At 37.8% G+C, this 22,743-nt stretch overlaps 1 protein-coding gene across 11 annotated transcripts in view; it reads left to right on the forward strand.

Moving 5' to 3' along the window:
- The window catches only part of GRM8 (glutamate metabotropic receptor 8), an 858,863-nt gene that overhangs the window by 275,497 nt on the left and 560,623 nt on the right, over positions 1 to 22,743 (forward strand). The window lies entirely within an intron of this gene.

Genomic DNA, 22,743 nt, shown 5'->3' on the forward strand with positions numbered 1-22,743 from the left:
GCTTTATAGAATGAATTTGGAAGTATTTATTACTCCATTTTTGTAATAGTTTGAGTAAGATTGGTATTAGTTCTTTACATGTCTGGTGGAATTCAGCACTGAAACCATTGGTTCCCAGGCTTTTCTTTACTGGCAGGCTTTTTATTACAGCTTCGATCTTGTTACTTTGTTATTGATCTGTTCCGTTTTTGGGTTTCCTCATGGTTCAATCTGGGTAGGTTGTTTGTGTCTAGGAATTTATCCATTTCCTCCACATGTTCCAATTTATTAGCATATAGTCACTCCTAGTAGTCACTAATGATCCTCTAAATTTCTGTTGTATCAGTTGTAATGTCTCCTTTTTTCTCTCTGATTTGATTTATTTGGATTGCCTCTTTTTTTTCTTAGTCTGGCTAAAGGTTTGCCAATTTGGCTTCTCTTAAAAAAAACAAACTTTTGGTTTTATTTATCTTTATGTTGTTTTCTTCATTTCAATTTCATTTATTTCTGCTCTGATGTTTATTTTTTTCTACTAATAATTTTGGGTTTGGTTTGCTTTAGCTTTTCTAATGTTTTAGATGCATCATTAGGCTGTTTATTTTAAGTTTTTCTTTTTTTTGATATAGGCACTTAAAACTATATATTTTCCTCTTAGTACGGCTTTTGCTGTATCTTATGAGTCGTGGTATGTTGTGTTTCCATTATCATTTATTTCAAGAAATTTTTCAGTTTTCCTTCTTTATTGACCCACTGGTCATTCTGGAGTATATGATTCAATTTTCATGTGTTATTTTTAGTGTACAAAATTCCTCTTGTTACTGATGGGTAGTTTAATTTCATGTGGTTAGAGATGATGTTTTATATTATTTCAATTTCAATCGTTTTTGAATGTTTTAAGACTTACTTTTTAGCCTGACATATGGTCTTTCTGTGAAAATGATGCTGAGTTGAAGAATTTGTATTCTGTAGCCATTGGATGAAACATTCCGTAAACATCTATGAGATGCATTTGTTCTATAGTCCAGATTAAGTCTGATGTTTCTTTGTTGATTTTCTGCCTGGAAAATCTGTCCAATGTTGAAAGTAGGGTGTTGAAATCTCCGGCTACTATTGTACTGAGATCTGTCTCTCTTCTTAGCTCTAATAATATTTACTTTATATATCTGGGTGTTCAAGTGTTAGGTACATATCTATTTACAATTGTTATATCCTCTTGCTGAATTGACCCATTTGCCATTATATAATAATGTAATTTAATGTCTCTCCTTAGAGATTTTGTCTTTAAATTTATTTTGTGTGATACAAGTATAGCTACTCCTGTTCTTTTTTGGTTTGCATTGACATGAAATATCCTATTCCATTTCTTTATTTTTAGTCTATGTGTATCTTTGTAGTTGAAGCAACAGATCACTGGGTCTTTTTTTTTCAAATTCATTCAGCCATTCTGTGTTTTTGATTACAGAGTTTAGTTCATTTACATTTTATGTTATTATTGACAAGTAAGAACTTACTCCTGCCATTTTATTATTTGTTTTCTGATTGTTTTGTGGTCTTCTTTTTCCTCTTTATCTCCTTTCTGCTTTCCTTGTCAAGGTGATTTTCTCTAGTGTTATGATTTAATTTCTTGCTTTTTACTTTTTGTGTATTTTTTTATTTGAGGTTATTATGAGGCTTGCAAATACTATCTTGTAACCCATTATATAAAACTAATGACAACTTAATTCTGATTGCATAAACAAACATGCAAAAAGAAACATCTAATAAAAATTCTACACTTTAACTTTGTAATATGGTTTGTCTGTGTCCCCACTCAAATCTCATTTTGAATTGTAATTCCCACAATTCCCATGTGTCATTGGAAGAACTTGGTAGGAAATAATTGAATCATGGAGCTAAGTCTTTCCTGTGCTGTTCTTGTATAGTGAATAAGTCTCACGAGATCTGATGGTTTTAAAAATGGGAGTTTCCCTGCACAAGCTCTCTTCTCTTGTCTGCTGTCATGTGAGACTTGCCTTTCACCTTCCACCATAATTGTGAGGCCTCCCCAGCCATGTGGAACTGTAAGTCCATTAGACCTCTTTCTTTTGTAATTGCCCGGTCTCGGGTATGTCTTTATCAGCAGCGTGAAAATGGACTAATACACTTTGACCCTCTGTCTTTTAACTTTCTGTTGTTTTTCTTTGTCTTGTTGTACTGTCTGTGTCTTGAAAAGTTGTAGTTATTTTTGATTGATTCATCAGTCTTTTGACTTAAGATAAACATAGTTTACACACCACAATTACAGTGTTATAGTATTCTGTGTTTTTCTGTCTGCTTTCTACTATCTGATTTCTTATTGCTTATTGTCCTTCTCTTTCAGATTGAAGAACTCCCATTAGCCTTTCTTTTAGGACAGGTCTGGAACTGATGAAATCCTTCAGCTTTTGTTTGTCTAGGAAAGTCTTTATTTCTCCTTCATGCTTGAAGGATATTTTCACAGAATATACTATTCTAGGGTAAAACGTTTTTATCCTTTTGTACTTTAAGTATGTCATGCCACTCTCTTCTGGACAGTAAAGTTTCTACTGAAAAGTCTGCTTACAGATGTATTAAAGTTCTATTGTGTGTTGTTATTTTTTTCTCTTGCTGCTTTTAAGATTCTTTATCTTTGAATTTGATTATTAAGTGCCTTTAGGTAGTCTCCTTTGGGTAAAATCTGCTTGGTGTTCTATAACCTTCTTGTACTTGAATATTTATATATTTCTCTAAGTTTGGAAGTTCTTTGATGTAATGCCATGGAATAAACTTGCTACCCTCATCTCTTTCTCTACTTCCTCTTAAAGGCCAAGAACTCGCAGATTTGCCCTTTTGAAGCTATTGTCTAGATTCCGTAGGCTTACTTTGTTATTTTTTATTCTTTTTTGTCTCTTCTGACAGTGTATTATCAAGTAACCTGTCTTCAAGCTCATTAATTCTTTATTCTTGTTGATCAGTTATGTTATTAAGAGACTCTAATGCATTCAATACATCCATTGCATTTTCAACTCTAGAATTTCTGCTTATTTTTAATTATTTCAATTTCTTTGTTAAATTTATCTGATAGAATTCTGAATTCTTCTTTGTGTTTTCTTGAATTTCTTTGAGTTTCCTCAAAAGAGCTATTTTGAATTCTCTGCCTGAAAAGCCACATATCTCTGTTTCTCCAGGATTGGTCCCTGGTCCCTTATGGTGAGGTCATGTTTTCCTAGATGGTCTTGATGCTTCTGGATGTTTGTCTGTATATGGGCATTAAAAAGTGAGGTGTTTATTGTAGTCTTCTCAGTCTGAGCTTGTCTGTGCTCTATGCTCATTCTTCTTGGGAAGGCTCTCTAGATGTTCAAAAGAGACTTGGGTTCCAAGCCCAGTAATGCAGATTCGTAGAGATAACACCTAAGTGGTCTTAGATAAGGTCTGAAAGAATTCCCTGGATTACAGGAAGAAATTCTCGTTATCTTCTCCTACTTTCTTCTAAACAAATGAAGTCTTTCTTTCTGTGCTGAACCATCTGGAGCTGGGGATGGTATGATGCAAGCACCACCACTGGGACTATCCCAGGTCAGACCTGAAGCCAGCACAGTACTGAGTCTCACACAAGGTCCTCTATATTTGCTACCTGACTACCACCGATGTTCTCTCAAGGTTCTAGGGATCTGCAGTCAGTAGGTGGGGAAGCCAGCCAGGTTTTATCATTTCCTTCAGGGCAGTAAGTTTCCCCAGAACCCAGGCAGGTCTAGAGATGCTCTCTGGGAGCCAGGGATTAGAATTAAAAAAATTTAGAAGTCTACTTGCTGTTCTGTTGCATGGTGGCTAAGCTGGTACTCAGACCACAAGACAAAGCTCTTTCCATTCTTCCTTCCCCTTTCCACAGGCACAGGAGCCTTTCCCTGTTTCCACCACCACCACTACCAGCCCATAGGGAGTTTTTCCAGGCCACCGCTAAGGTTCACTTAAGGCCCAGGGGCTCTTTGGTTAGCTTGTGGTGAATGCTACCAGGGCTGGGGCTCACTCTTCAGGGAAGTGGGCTCCCCTTTGGTCTAGGGCAGGTCTAAAAGTGCCATCCAAGAGCCTATTCCTGGATTCAGGGATCCCCAAGAGCCCACTTGGTGCTCTGCCCTACTGGGGCTGAGCTGGTACCTGAAGCCAGCATGTCTCAGAGTAAGGCCCATGGTATACCACCTGGGTATTGCTGTTGGTGATTCAGGGTTTGGGGGCTCTTTAGTCAGAAGGTGATGAATTCTGCCAGTACTGGTTCATTCCCTTCAAGGAAGAAGTTTCCCTTCTGGCCAAGAGTGTGTCTAGAAATGTCATCTGGGAGGTAGGGCCTACGATGCAGGCCTCACTACTGTGCCCACTGACCTACCCTATGTTGGTTTAGCTGGCATCCAAGGTGCAAGACAAAGTCTTCTTTGCTCTTCTGTCACCTCTCCTTAAGTAGAAGGAAGGAGTCCATTTATTGCTGCAAGCTTTGCTGCCTGCGGTTGTGGGAGGAGTTGCACAAGCACTCCCCTAGCTGGCCCATCTGGTGTCTTACTAGGTCGTGTGCCACCCCAATCCACTGGCTCTAAGTCCAGCAGAGCATCAGGACTTCCCTAAGAATTGCAGTCCTTGTGTCCTAGACTGCCTTTCAAGTTCACCTAGGATCCCAGAGCAGTTTAGCCTGCAGTAGCAAGGCTTGCAGAGAAACTCAGGTTCAGACCATTGAGAAGGGCACTTCTTTTCTGGTTAGGTCTGGTCCAAATGCTCCCTTCATGTGTGGGCAGTGGCTGAGTTCATCATGCTTTTGCTTTCCACTGTGACAGGGCAGCACTCAGTTCAATACAAAGTTCCCCGGTCACTGTGCTGTCCCTCCCCCGAGTGTACAGATTCTCTTTCTATGCCGTCTAATCATTTCTGGGGAATGTGAGAAGGGTGCTCTCAGTGATTTAAGCCTATCTTTCCTACCCATTCAGTTCCTCTTTCAGCAATGTAAAGTTAAAACCAGGTACTGTGATTGCTTACCTGGTTTTTGTTTTTTATGAAGGTGCTTTCATTGTGTGCAGTCAGTTGTTAAAATTTGGTGTTCCTTTTAGGTGAGACAATTTGTGGAGACTTCTATTTGGTCATCTTGCTCCACCCTCAGCATAATGTTTTCAAGATTCATCTATGTTGTAGCATATGTCAGAACTCCGTTCCTTTTCATGGCTGAGTAATATTCTATTGTACATGTATACCACATTTTGTTTATCCATTCATCTGTTGATTGACTCTTGGGTTGTTTTTAACTTTTGGCTATTGCAAATTACCCAGCAATGATAGAAATATCTGCATGAGTCCCTGTTTTATATTATATTGTATATGCCTACAAGTAGGGTCATATAGGTCATATAGGCCTGGTGGGATTTTATTCCTGATTATACTGAGTTTATAGAAAAATTTGGAGTGAATTGGTATCTTAAATTTTAACCTCAAGTCTTCTGATCCTGTTAGCACTGTATATCTCTTAGTCAGCTTGGGATGCCATAACAAAATATCATAGACTGGGTAGCTCAAATAATAGAAATTTATTTTCTCATAGTTATGGATGTTGAGAAGTCCAAGATAAAGGTGCTGGGAAGGTAAGTTTTATTTTGAAGTCCCTTCTCTTGGGTTGCAGGTGGCCACCATCTCACTGTGTGTTCACATGACCTCTTCTTTTGTGTACACACACACACACGGAGAGAGAGAGATGGCATGCTCTCTGGTGTCTCTTTTTATCAGGACACTAATTAAATTATGAGGGTCCATCCTCATGGCCTCATGTAAACCCAATTACCTATCAAAGTACCCATTTATAATACTGTCACATTGAGTGTTAGGGCTTCAACGTATAAACTGAAGTAGAGAAGGGGACAAAATTCATTCCATAGAAATGTCCTTATTTAATTTTTCTTGGTAATAATTTGTGATTTTTAATGAATTGCCTGTGCACACATGTTGTTAGATTTAATCCTTAGTTTTACATGATTTTTGATGCTATTGTGAATATATTTTGTTTTATTTCCAATTGCCTGTGAATATATAGAAATACAAATGATTGTTGTCTATTGATCTTGTATCCTGCAATCTTGCTCAATTAACTTATTAGATTTAGTGGCTTTCTTTTTGTAGATTTTTAAGATTTTCTACATGCACAATACACTCTTTCTGAATAAAGGCAGTTTTATTTCTTCCTTTCCTGTCTGGCTTCCTCATGTATCATTTTTTCTTTTTGCTTTATTGAACTGGGACTTGCAGTATAATGTTCAGTAATAGCAATGAGAGTAGACATTCTAGCCTCATCCCCAACCTTATCAGGAGAGTGTAAGAGCTTAGGACATTGTATTTGCATTTTTATATGTGTAACTAAGCAAAGCACTGTGATCAGTTTATTGGCTACAGTTTTTTTCCTTACTCAGATTCTATAATCACTGGTTATGGTAGTTTTAGGCACTTTAACTATGTTTCAATTAGAGAAGTTCTTATTTATCTATAATTTTATATATTCAGCTGCTGCTTATTTTTTTTTTTTTTTTCAGATTCCATAGCTTAAAATCATTTTAAAATTACTGGTATAATGTCATGCTATTGACTTTTATTAAAGTTCAAAGCAGCCACTGAACCTCACTGATGCAAACACTGTGTATTATGGAACTTAATTTTTCTTGGGGAAGGGCCATGAGACAAATTCCTACTGAAATTTAGTACAAAGGCCACACTCAGTATCAGCATATAAAAATATAGATCATAAACCTTCCTTCTAAAATAATGAGATTTTTAAAATCAAGTGTTGCCGTTTTTGCTTTAGTAGAAGCTCACAGTTAAGTGTTTTGCATAATTGTGTCCATGATGATTTTTGTATTTGCATCCTTTTTTTCCCAGTATTTGCATATGTTTTGACTTATTTTAACATCTTAATCTATTTATGTCTTTAATTGTAAGTCAACTCAAATCCTTTTTTAAAAAGCTTAGATTAAAAATTATAATCTCTTTGAATTAATAAAAAAGCTATTTCATAAAAAGGCCCTACCTTTTAAATAATTAATTGGTATAAATACCTACTTTTAAGAGGCTTAATGGAAAGCTATAAATGGAAAGTCTCTAGGCTTGGGAACACAATCTTTTACTGGCCTTGTAAGATAAGCTGCTAAAGAGAAACGATTGGAATGATGATCTTGTTGAAGTGAAGCTAAAATGCTTCTGACTAAAACAAAGCAAAACAACAAACAGAGATCTGCTGTTTCCTTCAGTGATTAAAGAGAAATGATTGAATGTCCTGAAAATAACCTAATAAGTGGAACAGTAAAGAGTCACATGTCTCAGGTTTCTGGGTGGTATGGCAACAAGAAGTTGTGAGGTTACTGCCAGTCATTTCAGTCTATCTTGTGCTGGAGGAAATGGCTTATTTTGTATCACAATAATTAGAATAATATAAAAAATTTAAATAAACTACATAGCAATTATAAGTTGACGTTTGTGCTACCTAATTTAATCACACAAATTTTAATTTTACATTAGACATCTTAATGCTTATTGTAAATTGTCTTCAGTTAAACTATATATAATGATGATTTTAAAAATGAAGAATTGACTTCTATAACACCCTAAATGTATAATTTTTATGTGTAATTATTTGGAGAAAAAAGAAGCCACATGTATTTTTAAAACATTTATTTTTGTATTTACTATTAAAGTGTGCCTTTAATGTTTGAGAAAAATACTTTGTGCCAAATTCAATGCCAAGTACTTTAAATGCATTATTGTACATTTTTCACAACAATGCTATTGTGGCAATTTCACTTATGCCCATTTACAGATGAGAAATGGAGGCTTGGAAAAGTTTGTTAACTTGCCCAAGGTCACACAGTAAAAGGCAGAACCAGGATTTAAACCATAGCTATCTTAAGGTAGCATCTCCATTGGAAAGCATTTGTCTGTAAGTAACAGTAACTTCAACAATCTTTTATTCCCACATCAAGCTATCTGAAAATAGGGGATTGTTTGCACAGGTTTAGTTGCTTAATAATCCTATTTAATCCCCTGTTCCACTATTCCCATTGAGTTTGCTTTTCATTTTCATGCGTTTTGTTTCATGGTTGCAAAATATATAATGCAAGCCTAGGTATTACATGTTCAGGATACAATGAAGGGAGAAGTGGCAATGCCAGCCATATTTCTCCTTTTTTTTTCATCAAGAAAGCAAAATCTTTTCAAGAAACCCTCTGGTGGGTTTTGCTTATATCTCATCAGCCAGAACTGTGTCCAGAGCAATACTTGGCTGCAAGAGAAGCAGGAAAAGTAAGCATTTAGTGTTCCTAGCCACAGAAGGAGGTGGCTGGGGGCTGGGAATGACTCTGGTTGGCCAAACAACAGTGTCTGAGGCAATGGATATTACATAATGCTGATTCTGTTAGGTTAGCGCTAGTGGAATATATGTGTGAATTTTAAAGGCAATGACTGAAATGGAGACAGTAAAGGAGAATATTTTACTTCTCTTTAAAGTTTTAATCCAATTTTCCACCAGAGGATTTTGGGATGCTTTTCTCCGCCTTCCCATCCCCCATTTTTTTTTTTTTTTTTTTTTTTTTTTTTTTTTGAGTCAGGGTCTCGCTCTGTCACCACCCAGGCTGGAGTGCAGTGGCTGGATCTCAGCTCACTGCAACCTCTACCTCCTGGGCTCAGGTGATCCTCCCACCTCAGCCTCCTGAGTAGCTGGGACCACAGGCACGCACCCCCATGCCTGGCTATTTATTTTTAATTTTATTTTCTGTACATTTTGTAAAGATGGGGTTTTGCCATGTTGCCCAGGCTGTTCTCAAACATCTGGGTTCAAGCAATCTGCCTGCCTTGGCCTCCCAAAGTGCTGGGATCATAGGCACGAGCCACTGTGCCCAGCCCCAATACCCCATTTTTGCAGTACTATATTATCTTTCCTGAACGTGCCCTTGAAGTGGATACAGTAGTGCGTGTCAGGGTGAGAGGATGGCAAGAAAGAGGAACAAGAACCTGACCCCTGCTCCAGCTTAGGATTTATGGAAGACAAGCAAACATGTAGTTGAAAGGGTACAGGACACTGTGATTAGAGGTACAGATTTCAGCTTATTAACAAAGTTATTAAAAGGAGATAACCTCGAATAATCAGGCATTGTTAATAGAATTTAAGCTGGTAAACTTCGAAGCAGAGTTATAATTTATTATCTTGTTAACCTTTAATTAATAATCAGAGTAATTTAAAAGATAAAAAAGTTTTTAAAAAAAGATTCAGTGATAAAAGATTAAGATAATTCAGGAAATTTAACTGCAAATAATAGCTGCTGGTAAAGTTATAACTTCTGTTGGTTAATTAATGTAATTATGTTTGATTTATTGTACCCTAAGAGCCTCTATGGGATCTCTGTACTTAGGAAGGTTAATATTAATAAGGATAATGACCAAATGACCATCTTTATGTCTGGTCACTCTGGAAATGTTTACAGATGGGATATAGTTTTACATGTTTGAGAGAAATTTAGTGAGGTCATTCTTTCATTCAAGCAATCATATGTTAATGCATAGTCTGTGCCAAGAAATACATTTAGCCCCAGTACTATAGAAGTCACGGTTCTTGTTCTTGGGAACTTGTGATCTAGGAGGGAGTTTGTCTTCCAGTGCCCATTTGACTCTCTCACTTTATGGACCTACTGGTCCTACCTAAGTGCCAAAGCCAACTTGACTATCTGAGTGAATTGACTGGTCAAATTGGACAGAAATGCAAAATGAACAGTTATAAGAATACTCAGGTTGTATGTATATAGTTTGTGTGTTGCTGTCATCCAAAATAAAATGTAGAATTACTTATGTCAACTAAAATTCTGCTCTTCCTTACTGTACATGCAAAGAACTCATTGCATAATGCTGTTGAATTTGACAAAAATCTGGGAATTACTAACTCAAAAAATATGGCTTTGCTGGCAGAAAAATGATTTGTACAAGAACACCCAATAGAGTACTTAGCACATAATAGGCACATAATTAACAAATTGACAAGCGAATGCTGCTGAATGAAAGCAAATGAATCACCATGCCTCTGTAGATTATTTTCCAAGAGTTAGTAGGACTTTTATAACTAAATTCTTCCACTTATGAAAATAGGAGACATTTTAGAAAAGTAGTTTGTGTTGGTTACTAACTCAAGTTAGGTTTAAATTATTGTGCCTTAAGAACTTCTGTAGCAATTTTGCTAGAAATATGTAAAGTGGTACATGAAAGTTTTCTCATGGTATATCTAAATCCTCTGTTTAACTGACAAGTTCTTTTGATATCCTTTTGCACAAAAGGACGCATGTCATTTCTCATGAAGAGCAATGTGCTAGCTGGCAATTGTTTGCTTTCTGTAGGGTTTTGATGGAAGTGTTTTGTGATAGTAGCTTGGTATATATTCCTGACTTTTAGTTTGAAAAGCTCAGTACATCTGTGTTGCCATTTTTTTTAAACGAAGAGCTTTAGTGTCTTTACTTTTGAAACACCCAGATTTTAAATCTCTATACCAAGATGGGGAGGACCATTCATTAATGTATTTTTCTGCATTGTCATTTTCTTTAAATCACAAGATTATTTCCACACACATGCTAATTTTAAAATTGGAATGAGTACCTACTCCCATAGGTAAAGGGAAGAACTCTATTTATTTTAGGTGTTGTAATTTGATAAGAAGTTAGTTTAACTCTCCGGCTGTTGAATAATTTTTAATCATGCTTTGTCTGCTCAGGTCCACGTTTTGGAGATAAAACTGTGAACAAGATGGCCGGGTGTGGTGGCTCACGCCTGTAATCCCAGCACTTTGGGAGGCGGAGGCGGGCGGATCACGAGGTCAGGAGACCGAGACCATCCTGGCTAACATGGTGAAACCCCATCTCTACTAAAAAAAAATACAAAAAATTAGCTGGGCGTGGTGGCGGGCGCCTGTAGTCCCAGCTACTCGGGAGGCTGAGGCAGGAGAATGGCGTGAACCCGGGAGGCGGAGCTTGCAGTGAGCTGAGATCGCAACACTGCACTCCAGCCTGGGCGACAGAGCAAGACTCCATCTCAAAACAAACAAACAAACAAAAACAAAAAAACAAAACAACTGTGAACAAGATACGCTTCTTGCCCTTAAAGAACGTAACACTTAATATGCAAATATTGTGGTAGGTGTTGCTATAGGAGAAAACATAGAGTTTGGTGGATGCAGAGCAGGAGGGTACCTGAGCTAGTGGGATGAGAGTCAAGGAGATGTTGGGTGTTTGCGTGGGAGCAGCCACATAGTAAAATCACTTTCAGATCTCTACCAGCACGTCTCCTTAGGTGTTTGAGACCTGAAGTCACTTTCAGATCTCAAAAAGAAAAGTTTTTTACATGACTAAAAGCTATAACATCTTTATATTAAGTTAGATTCCAAATATGGAAATGATTTAGAATATTGAGAGGTAGCCTAATGGAGTGCTTAAAAGCTCAGACTTTGGAGCCAGACTCATAGGTTCAAATTCTGACTTTCCATTTATTGATTCTAGGGACTTAGGAAAGATACTTCTTTTACGCTGCAGTTTTCCCATTTGAAAAATAGGGATGATATTACCTAACTCTTAAGGTTGTTATGAGGATTAAATGAATTAATATTTATAAAGAAGCTTGTGACATTGCCTGATGTAGCAAGTGCTACATCAGTGTTTGTTAAACAAATATTGTCATACAAATATTGAAGCACTAAACACAATTAAACATTTGCCTGTTGTCTTTGATATGACTTGTGTCTTCTGTACTTTTCTAAGTCAATGGAGGTAATTCTAGTGGCCTGAAGCTCATGTTAAATGGTATTGGGAAATGGGTTAAACATTGATTCCCTATGATCTAGTCTCCTCTAGTGAGAGGAAATTATTTCTGTATATTAATGTATAAGGATATTTTCTATACATTTATGTATATTAATAACTTTGAACATTTTTCAAGAGGTCTGAGTAACAAATATAAAAGTGCACAGCAGCTGGGTGCAGTGGCTCACGCCTGTAATCCCAGCACTTTGGGAGGCTGAGGAGGGTGGATCTTGAGGTCAGGAGATGGAGACCATCCTGGCTAACATAGTGAAACCCCGTCTCTACTAAAAATACTAAAAAAATTAGCCGGATGTGGTGGCGGGCGCCTGTAGCCCCAGCTACTCGGGAAGCTGAGGCAGGAGAATGGCGTGAACCTGGGAGGCGGAGCTTACAGTGAGCCAAGATCGTGCCACTGCACTCCAGCCTGGGTGACTGAGCAAAACTCCGTCTCAAAACAAAAAAGAAAAAAAAAGTGCATAGCTTCTCAGACACCACTACATTTATGATAACAGAAACAGAGATTATTACGAAGAAAAGAAAAGTAAAAATAATTTGGGCTTTAGTGACTTTAAGCATCAGTTAACTTCTTTAATTGTATTTAGGATGTACTCTAACTACAAGAATTAATTCAGCCGTAATAAAATATGACATAAGGATAAAAAGAATTTTCTTGCTCTTAATGACTAAAGCAGGTTATGGTAATAATAAAAGTGACTTGGGATTACAGGCTGTGTGTGGTGACTCAAGCAAAGGCAGAGGATCATTTGAGCTTAGAAGTGTGAGACCAGGGTTGAAAGACTTTGTCTCTACAAAAAATGTTTTAACAAACTTAGTCAGGGGTGGTGGCACATGCTTTTAGTCCCAGCTACTCAGGAAACTGAGGTGGGAGGATTGCTTGAGCCAAGGAGGTGGAGGCTGCAGAGACTGATGAGTGTACCCCTGGATTCCAGCTGGGATGATAGATTAAGACCCTGTCTTAAAAAAAAATGACTTGAATTTTTGAATTTTTATACATTTAACCCTCATGAAAAAGGAATTATATATTTTTGAAAAGGCGATTAGAACCTTTTAACAATCTTTTAGTAGTTCTGCTTCAGTTACTGCTATGATTTAAATGTACCCTCCAAAATTTATGTTGAAACTTAATCCCTAGTATGGCAGTATTGAGAGGTGGGGTCTTTAAGAGATGATTGGATAATGAGGAACCTGCCTTTATGAACTGATTAATGTATTCATGGCTTAATAGATAAATGAGTTATCATCAGAAGTGACTGGTGGTTTCATCAGAAGAGGAAGAGAGACCTGAGTAAGCATGCTCAGCTTCCTGCCCATGTGATGCCAGGCCCTGCACTGCCTGGGGACCCCACAGAGAGTCCCTGCCAGCAAGATGACTCTCACCAGATGTGGTCCCTTGACTTTGGAGACTTCTCAGCCTCCATAACTGTAAGAAATAAATGATTTTCCATATAAATTAACCAGTTTCAGGTATTCTGTTATAAGCAACAGAAAGTGGACTCAGATAGTTACTAATAAACTCAAATTGTAATTTTGCTTCTCAGATCTTTAAAATACATAAGAGAAAAGCATTTAGTTTGAGATCATAATAAATTAATGAGTTTTCTTTTTATTTTTTATCATTCTGTCCAGTGGTGAGGTTCTTAATGATAACCAGATTTTTTAGTTTGAGGCTGAGCTGATTTTAGTTTGTGGATGTCAATCAAAAAGTTTCCAACAGAAAGTCATTCTGTGACTAATTCAAGCTATTGAGCATGGGGCCCTATGCCCTGTGGAAAAAAGACATAATATGGGCTTCATGCACATGACAAGGAAACGGGAAATATTAATATATATAAAGTTGGCCAAAATATGCTAAAATAGTTTGCTTGTGCTTCTTAAAACTCTCATTTGTGTCAATAAGCTCAGTAAATGATCTCTAAAAAGTTTTCTTCTACTGTGTGTGTGTGGTGGAAGAATTTATTGGAAACTGTGGGAACATAATTATCAGGAAACTTTTAATTACATAAAATGAGGCATACGCAGGTATATATCACATGAAGCAAAAGGTGCATCAGCCTGAAAAATCTAAAATCATTTTCAGAACCAAATAGGTTATAATTCTTACTCCTAAGTAAAATGGTATTTTAATAACAAAATTATTCAATTTTAGGGTTATCTTTTCAAGGCAATAACTTCATGAAAAAGAAACTTGATTCCATAGATAATAGGGAGTCATAATGGATTACTGAGTAGGATAATGACAAAATCTATATTAGGCAGGGTTCTCTAGAGTGACAGAACTAATAGGATATATTTATATCTATCTATCTATCTATCTATCTATCTATCTATCTATCTATCTATCTATCTATCTATCTATCTATAAAGGGGAGTTTATTCATTAGTATTAACTCACATGATCACAAGGGCTCACAACAGGCTGCCTGCAAGCTGAAGATCAAGGAAGCCAGTCCGAGTCCCAAAGCTGAAGAATTTGGAGTCCAATGTTCAAGGGCAGGAAGCATCTAGCACTGGAGAAAGATGTAGGCTGGGAGCCTAGGCCAATCTAGCCTTTTGGCGTTTTTCTGCCTACTTTATATTCTGACCACACTGGCAGCTGATTAGGTGGCATCCCCCTGATTAAGGGTGGGTCTGCCTTTCCCAGCCCACTGACTCAAACGTTAATCTCCTTTGGCAACACCCTCACAGACACACCCAGGATCAAAACTTTGTATCCTTCAATCCAATCAAGTTGACACTCAGTATTAACCATCACAAGTCCACCTTGTCAACTTGAACCTCTACACATCTCCTGAGATCACACATAATCTTCAAATAAAGACAATAATAAAGTCATAATTACACCTAACATAATACAGCTATCCTTTATACAATTGGAAACGCACCAATCCCCAACCCAAATGCTGTTCCATGGAGTTAACAATACTCAAATACTGACATGGATATGAAATCAATAAATCTTATGTCACATGATAAAGGAAAAAGGAAATAAAATGAAGGTATTTTCTATATATGTGCACAAACATGTTTTTTAACAAAAGGAGGAGGAAATACTCATGACAATTACAGTTCTTGTTTCTGCAACTGGTCACGTGGTCATAGCTGGTATTGATGACTACCTTCTTCTCCTACCCATTCTGTATTCCCTTTGCCTTTAGCAAGCACCTCAGCAGGCCGTGGTTTTTTTCCTGGTGGAGTGACCCAAACCTTTATTCCTGAAGGGTCTGGGCCATTTGTAGTCCTGCCTGGATTGGACTATTATAGTTTCTCCTTAACCTTAATCAGAGGGCATGGTAATACTAAGAGATGTCCCTAATGGATCTCCTGTATTCCGTGCATACTCTTCTTTACCTCTGTTGTGGAGTAGTAGACTGCTTTTATCTTGATAGTCTGGGTCAGTCACCCCAGCCAACATTGTAACTCCCTTCTTAGCATGTTGACTTAAATGTAGGACCCCCCCCAAGTTTCCAGGTGGCAAAAATTTTGCTAGTGGGTCACTAGGGGTGATAATAAGAGGTGCCACTTCCACTTCCACCCCTGATTCCTGGATCCTGCATATCCTGGCTATGGGAGAAACAATACTATATATTGGATGCTGGTTCAGAGTATACACGGCCTTCTGGAGAACTTTGCCCCAGCCCTGCAAAGTATTGTCACCTAGTTGGCATTTTAATTCTGACTTCCAAAGGCAATTCTACCATCCTTTCAATCCAGCTGCTTCAGGATGGCCTTTTGATGGCACCACTCACCATCACCCCTAGTGACCCACTAGCAAAATTTTGCTTCCTGTTCCCACAATATTATGTTCTGCTGGCCTAGAGGTCTTAGTTCCAGAGGGAGGAACACCAGGAGACACACCAACCATTCCTTTAAAATGGAAGTTATGATTACCACCTGGACACTTTGGGCTCCTCCTACCTTTAAGTCAACAGGCTAATAAGGGAGTTACAGTGTTGGCTGGGGTGATTGACCCAGACTATCAAGATAAAATCAGTCTACTACTCCACAACAGAGGTAAGGAATAGTATGCATGGAATATAGGAGATCCATTAGGGCGTCTCTTAGTATTACCATGCCCTCTGATTAAGGTAAATGGGAAACTGCAACAGCCCAATCCAGGCAAGACTACAGATGGCTCAGACCCTTCAGGAATGGATTGGATCACTCCACCAGGAAAAAAACCTATGACCTGCTGAGGTGCTTGCCAAAGGCAAAGGGCATACAGAATGGGTAGGAGAAGAAGGTAGTCATCAATACCAGCTACGATTACGTGACCAGTTGCAGAAATGAAGACTGTAATTGTCATGAGTATTTCTTCCTTCTTTTATTAAAAACATGTTTGTGCACTTATACACTTGTACTAAGAAAATATCTTCATTTTATTTCCTTTTTCCTTTATCATGTGACATAAGATTTATTAACTTTATATCAGTATCAGTATTTAAGTATTGTTAACTCTATGGAATAGCATTTGGGTTGGGGATTGGTACATTTCCAGTTGTGTGAAGGATTGTCGTATTATGTTAGGTGTAATTATGACCTTATTATTGTCTTTATTTGAAGATTATGTATGATCTCAGGAGATGTGTATGGGTTCAAGTTGTCAAAGGGTGGACTTGTGATGGTTAATACTGAGTGTCAACTTGATTGGATTGAAGGACTCAGAGTATTGATCCTGGATATGTCTGTGAGGGTGTTGCCAAAGGAGATTAACGTTTGAGTCAGTGGGCTGGAAAAGGCAGACCCACCCGTAATCTGGATAGGCACCACCTAATCAGCTGCCAGCATGGCCAGAATATAAAGTGGGCAGAAAAACATGAAAAGGTTATACTGGCTTAGCCTCCCAGCCTACATCTTTCTCGCATACTGGGTGCTTCCTGCCCTTGAACATTGGACTCCAAATTCTTCAGCTTTGGGACTCGGATTGGCTTCCTTGATTCTCAGCTTGCAGACAGCCTATTGTGGGACCTTGTGATCATGTGAGTTAATACCACTTAATATACTCCCTAGATAGAGAAATAGATAGATATAGATATAGATATATTTATCCTATTAGTTTTGTCACTCTAGAGAACCCTGACTAATAAGATGCAATATTTATTTGTCTTCCTTCTGTCAAACCTTGAGTCAACCACTTTTCTCAGATTGCCTGAGAAGGTATAGGGAAAAGAACATACAAGATAGATGAGACATGTAGGAAAGAACTATTAGTAGTGGAGACAGCTTCTTTACATGGTGAAGAGGATGAGAAAAGCCACCCTTAGGCAAAAGAACTCCATGATCTCTAAGAGGATGCTATGGTTTAAATATTTTTTCCTTCCAAAGTTGATACTTAATGCCCAGTGTGTCAGTATTGAGAAGTAGGGACTTTAAGAGGTGATTGGTTCATGAGAGATCTGTCCATATGAATAGATTAGTCTATCTATGGATTAATGAGTCAATAGATTAACTGGTGGCATTATAAGAAGAGGAAGAGTGACTTGAGCTAGCACTTTAGGATGCTCAACTTCCTCATTATGTCATACCTTGTACTACCTTAGGACTGTAGAGAGTGTCCACCAGCAAAAAGGCTCTCACCAGATATGGTCTCTTAACTTTGGACTTCAAGGTCTCCAAAACTGTAAGAAATAAATTATTTAAAAATAACCCTTTTTCAGATGTTTTAAGCAGCAAAAAACTGACTTATATATGGAGTGCAAAGCTCCAGAATGGCATAGGAGAAGACTTGTTGCTTCAGACAGGGTTCTTGGCACAATCAATGGTGAGGCTCCTAAACACAGCTGCAATTTTAGCCCCAGATCCAGCTGTCATGACTTTGGAAGTCCTAGCCCCAATGAACTTGGCTGCTGTGCCAATGTCCCTTGAAGTGCTGCTGGTTTGGAAGCTGTGACCAGGGTTAAGTGAGGTCAAGGGATGTGGGGCTGCCAAACTGCTGAAGTTCTCATCTGTTAGTGTCTCTGTTTATTTGAGAACCACTGCAGAGTGGTGGGATTAGCACCTGACAGGTGCTCTCAAACAGAGAAAGGTGGGAACACACTTGGCACAGATGTACATTTTCGGGGGTGAAAGATTATGGCAAGGGAGCTTCTCTAGTGCAGAGAAGATTGAGAGAGGCAGTGACTGGCTCTTTTAAAAGTAGTTTTTAAAGTAGTTGAGATTTAGTGTGCATGACCAATTGTAAGGAAACAAAATTGAGACAATAAATCTTTTTGGGAGGTTGTTTTTGAGATTCATGTATAAGAAATGACAGCTTAGTTGTATGGCCCACTGGGAATGAAAGAAAGGTAATAGTTCAAGAGAAATTCTGAAGATCTAATGCCAAGGTTAAAGAGCTGAGGAGGTGGGGTCTTCTAAGGGTGAATGCCTAGTAGTTTGTTGTACTATTTGAAAATATAAATAGTTAAGAGTCACATTTAAAACTGATGATTGAAAAGTTAAAGTCTGGAGAAACTTGCAAGACAGAATCAAGGACAGAGGCAAGAATTAAGCTTTGAGAAAGTTCTGAAGAAACAAAGGTTGAAGAAACTCTAGATTAAAGTAAATATTAGAACCATTAGTGACTATCATCTGAAGAAAATCAAGAGAAAACAGGCCAGCTGCTGTGGGGATGGATCCACTTGAAGGAAACCAAAATATCTTGTTACCATGAAGCTAAAAAAGATATAAACTAATACTGAAATTCATAACTGAAAGAATCATTTCCATTAGGTGTTGACTTGTTTATCGTTAGTTTCTTCCCACCAGAATGTAAGCTCCATGAGAGTAGGTGTCATGTCTGTTTTACTCATGGTTATATTTCAGTAGCTAGACAAGGGATTGACAAATATTTGTTGGATGAATAAATGAATAAACCATTGCATACTCTGACCTTAAGTGGGAGATAAAGTCTGCCCAAGTCCAAGAACAATGTTTGCCCAAATTGAGAGCAAAATGGAATCCTAGGGCACACTGTCCAGTAGTGCATGATGAAATGTTCTGTATACTAGCCACATGTGGCTATGGAGCAGTTGAAATGTGGCTTGTACAACTGAGGAACTAATTGCCACATGCAGCTTGTGGCCACTGTGTTGGGCAATGCAGATGTGTAGAATTACTTTACCAGTTAGGAAATCTGCCTCTTCTGGGCAGATGTAACCTGTGCCAGGGCAGTGGCTTTGCCAGGGGCCAGAAGCAGTGTGGGACTTGGGAAGGAAATAAAAGATTTACTGCTGGGGCTGGTTTTATTTATCCTTCGTCCAAGGGACAGGAGCTGTCTGCCAAGCTTATGTGAGATCCAGGTTACTTCACCAGGGAAAGAGACCAGAGAGGTATTTGGGTCCAAAGCCCTAGTTAGCGGTAAAAATGAGTTTACTCTGAAGATCTTTGTGAAAATACCTGTTAAAGAACTAGAGTCTTTCATAGATGACTAGAAAAACTTCAAGATTTAGGGATTCTGGTCACCTTTCTTTGTACCACATGAATGATAATTGCATTCGATCATTAAAAGATGGACTAGGCTCATATAAATGTTTAACAAACAGTCAGACACCCAGGAATTCACAGTTGGGGAAAGCATGTATAGCAGATACTTAAAAATACTTCTATTGTGGTTTTTGTTTTAGCAGATTTACCTGGTTAGTTATAGCTTGCTTAGGCAAGTATTAGAATTATTCTGATTTCCTTGAGCTCTCTGCAGCTTGGCCGGGAGAGGAGGAGGGAATTGTTCAGGAGTATGCTAAATTGGCCTTGTATTTAGAATTCACCCAGTGATAATACATATCAATATCATGTATTGAGCTGCATGTAGGAGCAGATGTTTGGCATGTTTCGGGCTACTTCTGGGAATAGTCTGTATTAAAGAAAGGAAAGTATGCTTCAGATCTTTAGACATAATTTATGCAAGTGAATAAGGATTTCTCACAAAGGAAGAATGCCCGACAGACTATTATATTTAGCAAGATAAAGCGTGCTGTGTGCAAATTCCCAAAGTCGGCCAGTATAGCAGAGGACAAAGAAATATTAATACATTCCTGTTTTATAGGAGATTAGTTCTCTAACGAGCAAACAAGCAAGAAAACAGGAGAGTCTCTTAGGGTTTCCTGAAGATTCGTTCACTTCCCTTAGGCTAACCATTTGTTTTCATTGTCTTTATGAGCGAATGTCTTTTGTAAGGATTTAATTTGCACCACAGGAAAATGTTTACATATTGGAATCTTGAGTTTTGGAGGGACTTTCACAGATCATCTAATCCTGCCACCTATCTAATGCTTGACTTGGTTTTGCAAAAATCTTTCCAAGGATCATCCAATCAGGGTGTCAGCATCTTTAGGAGAGACAGTGAGTGGTCAGTAGCTCCCAAGCTGAGCCATTCTGTCCTTAGAGGATGTTGACACCGAGGTAGCCTTAGAAAGTCTAATTCCTCTGTCCTCCTTGTAACCACTGGGGTCAACCACAACACCTCCAATTCTTTTTCCCATTGAAGTTATTAGGATATTTGAGCATGCTGATCAGATCTCCAGGGTAAATATGCTCAAGTGCTTTGAGAAATTCTTGGATATTAATGATTTGATTGTTTGTACATCTCAGGTCACTCTTGAATGTGCTCAGTTTCTCCGTGGTTGTACTGCAGTACTTCCTGGGTGGTCTGGGCTATATGGAGATAAGTAGCCCTCCTCTCCCGGCCAAGCTGCAGAGAGCTCAAGGAAATCAGAATAATTCTAATACTTGCCTAAGCAAGCTATAACTAACCAGGTAAATCTGCTAAAACAAAAACCACAATAGAATATTTCAAAATCTAATAAAAATTAGATATACATGATAAATATAAATGTTCATCTAATTCAGTACATAGCTAAATACATAGAAGTATTTTTAAGTATCTGCTATATGTGCTTTCCCCAACTGTGAATCCTTTTATACAGATTCTCTCCTCCTTTTCCTCTCTTTCCTCTCTTCTCCTGTCTTTTCCTCCCCTCCACTCCCCTAGTCTTTTTCTTATTCCTTCCCTCCTCTCCCCTCCTATGATACGTTACATTTATTTATTCACCCAAAAAACATTCCATTTACTGTTGATTCACATTAACCTTTCTCTAGACTAAAATTTCTAAGCCTTAGTTGCATGTATTGCTACTATGCCACATCTTCTCCATTCTATACAAAACAATTGTCCTTTTGGACTTAATCACATCATTTTAAATTTACTTCTATTTCTTTTCAATTTATTTCTATTATCACTTTTCATTTGTGGATAATTCATTTCTATAAGTACTTTAAACTTTATTTTTATTAATTTCAGATATAGTCCTTGTCTCCAACCTATCAGCTTCCAACCACATTCAGTCATCCACATGGCCACTCTCCCTTCTACAAATTTTATGATGTCCACTCTATTATCTTCCAGGACATTGAGTAACATGGTGAAACAAGTGGAACCCAGAAAAGAATTCTATGATTTTGAAATTTAGAACTAGGTTGATGTTGATCCACTAGTTAACACCATTTGGATATAGCTGTTGAAACTGTTACTGGTCTGCCTCACTGTCTGGGCACTCAGCTTCTGTAATCCATTTTATTCACAAGGCTAAGTTAAAAGACCTTCCTCTCTTCTCTTTGGAGGTGATATGTGCTAAGTTATCTTCAATTTCTATAATCTTAGGAATTGTATCAAAGAAGGAAAGGGCATTTAATGATTCTTATTTCCTTCTGCAGATGTTGTACTGTCCTCTCTTTAGCATATTTCTTAGACAAGCAGTACCCTTTGATTCTCTAACAGACATGTAGGACTGAGAGGAGGATACTGGAAACAAATTGAATATTCAGGTAATTACTATAAATTGTGATGCATTTTATGGTAGCACAAAACATAATAAGTTGCTTTGCCGTATCAAATAAAATCCATTATTTTCTAATCAGCAGAGAACTTGAAATAATTGATGTTTTTGTTAAAACACATCAGAACCTCTGAACGATGGCTAATTCTTATTTCTTAAGAATAGATTTTTGTATTTCTTAAGAATTGTTTTTGTATTTTCAAGGAACTGAAAATATTGAAAATTTTTAGCCACATCAGTGTCATGAAAATTCAGGAGATTTATATACATTTTGGTCAAAATAGAAAAGGCACACAAAGAATGCCCCAGTAAAGATAAAACCCTTGCAGCAAGGTGTATGCTAATGAGTCAGTTGGATACGACAGTGATGGACAGAATTGAAAAATTTCAAATCAGTCTTTATCTTCTTATGTGGAAAATAGGTGTTGCATTCATTATGCAACTAAATCAAGGTAAAATCTGTAAAAAAAATGAAAAATAAAATAACTAAATAAATAAAACCCGAAACCCCTGTCATCTCTATAGTAAAACAGGAACTAGTTTCCTATAAAGACATGGCTGCTTCCTTCTCATTCAAGTCAGCAGATATTCTCTATGACCAGTGTGACTGATTCTAAGTTATCATTATTCAGGTGACTGAGTTTTATATTAAATTTTAGTCCACATGTGCAGTCATTTAAATTATGTAGACATTTTAATAAAATCAGTGTTATCCTTTTGGAAAGATAAGACCATTTTTTGTTAAATTTCATGATACTTTATATTTTCGTGGGTTTGCTGTTGTTGTTGTTGTTGTTTAAGACAGTCTTACTCTGTTGCCCAGGCTGGAGCGCAGTGGTGCCATCTCAGCTCACTGCAACCTCTACCTGCTGGGTTCAAGTGATTCTCCTGCCTCAGCCTCCCAGGTAGCTGGGACTACAGGCGCCCACCACCATGCTCAGCTAAGTTTTTGCATTTTTAGTAGAGACGGGGTTTCACCATATTAGCCAGGATGGTCTTAATCTCCTGACCTTGTGATCCGCCCCCCTCGGCCTCCCAGAGTGCTGGGATTATAGGTGTGAGCCACCGTGCCCGGCCAATACTTTGTATTTTCCATT

This window comes from Rhinopithecus roxellana, chromosome 6 (genome assembly GCF_007565055.1).
Source record: "Rhinopithecus roxellana isolate Shanxi Qingling chromosome 6, ASM756505v1, whole genome shotgun sequence".
NCBI classification, from domain to species: domain Eukaryota; kingdom Metazoa; phylum Chordata; class Mammalia; order Primates; family Cercopithecidae; genus Rhinopithecus; species Rhinopithecus roxellana.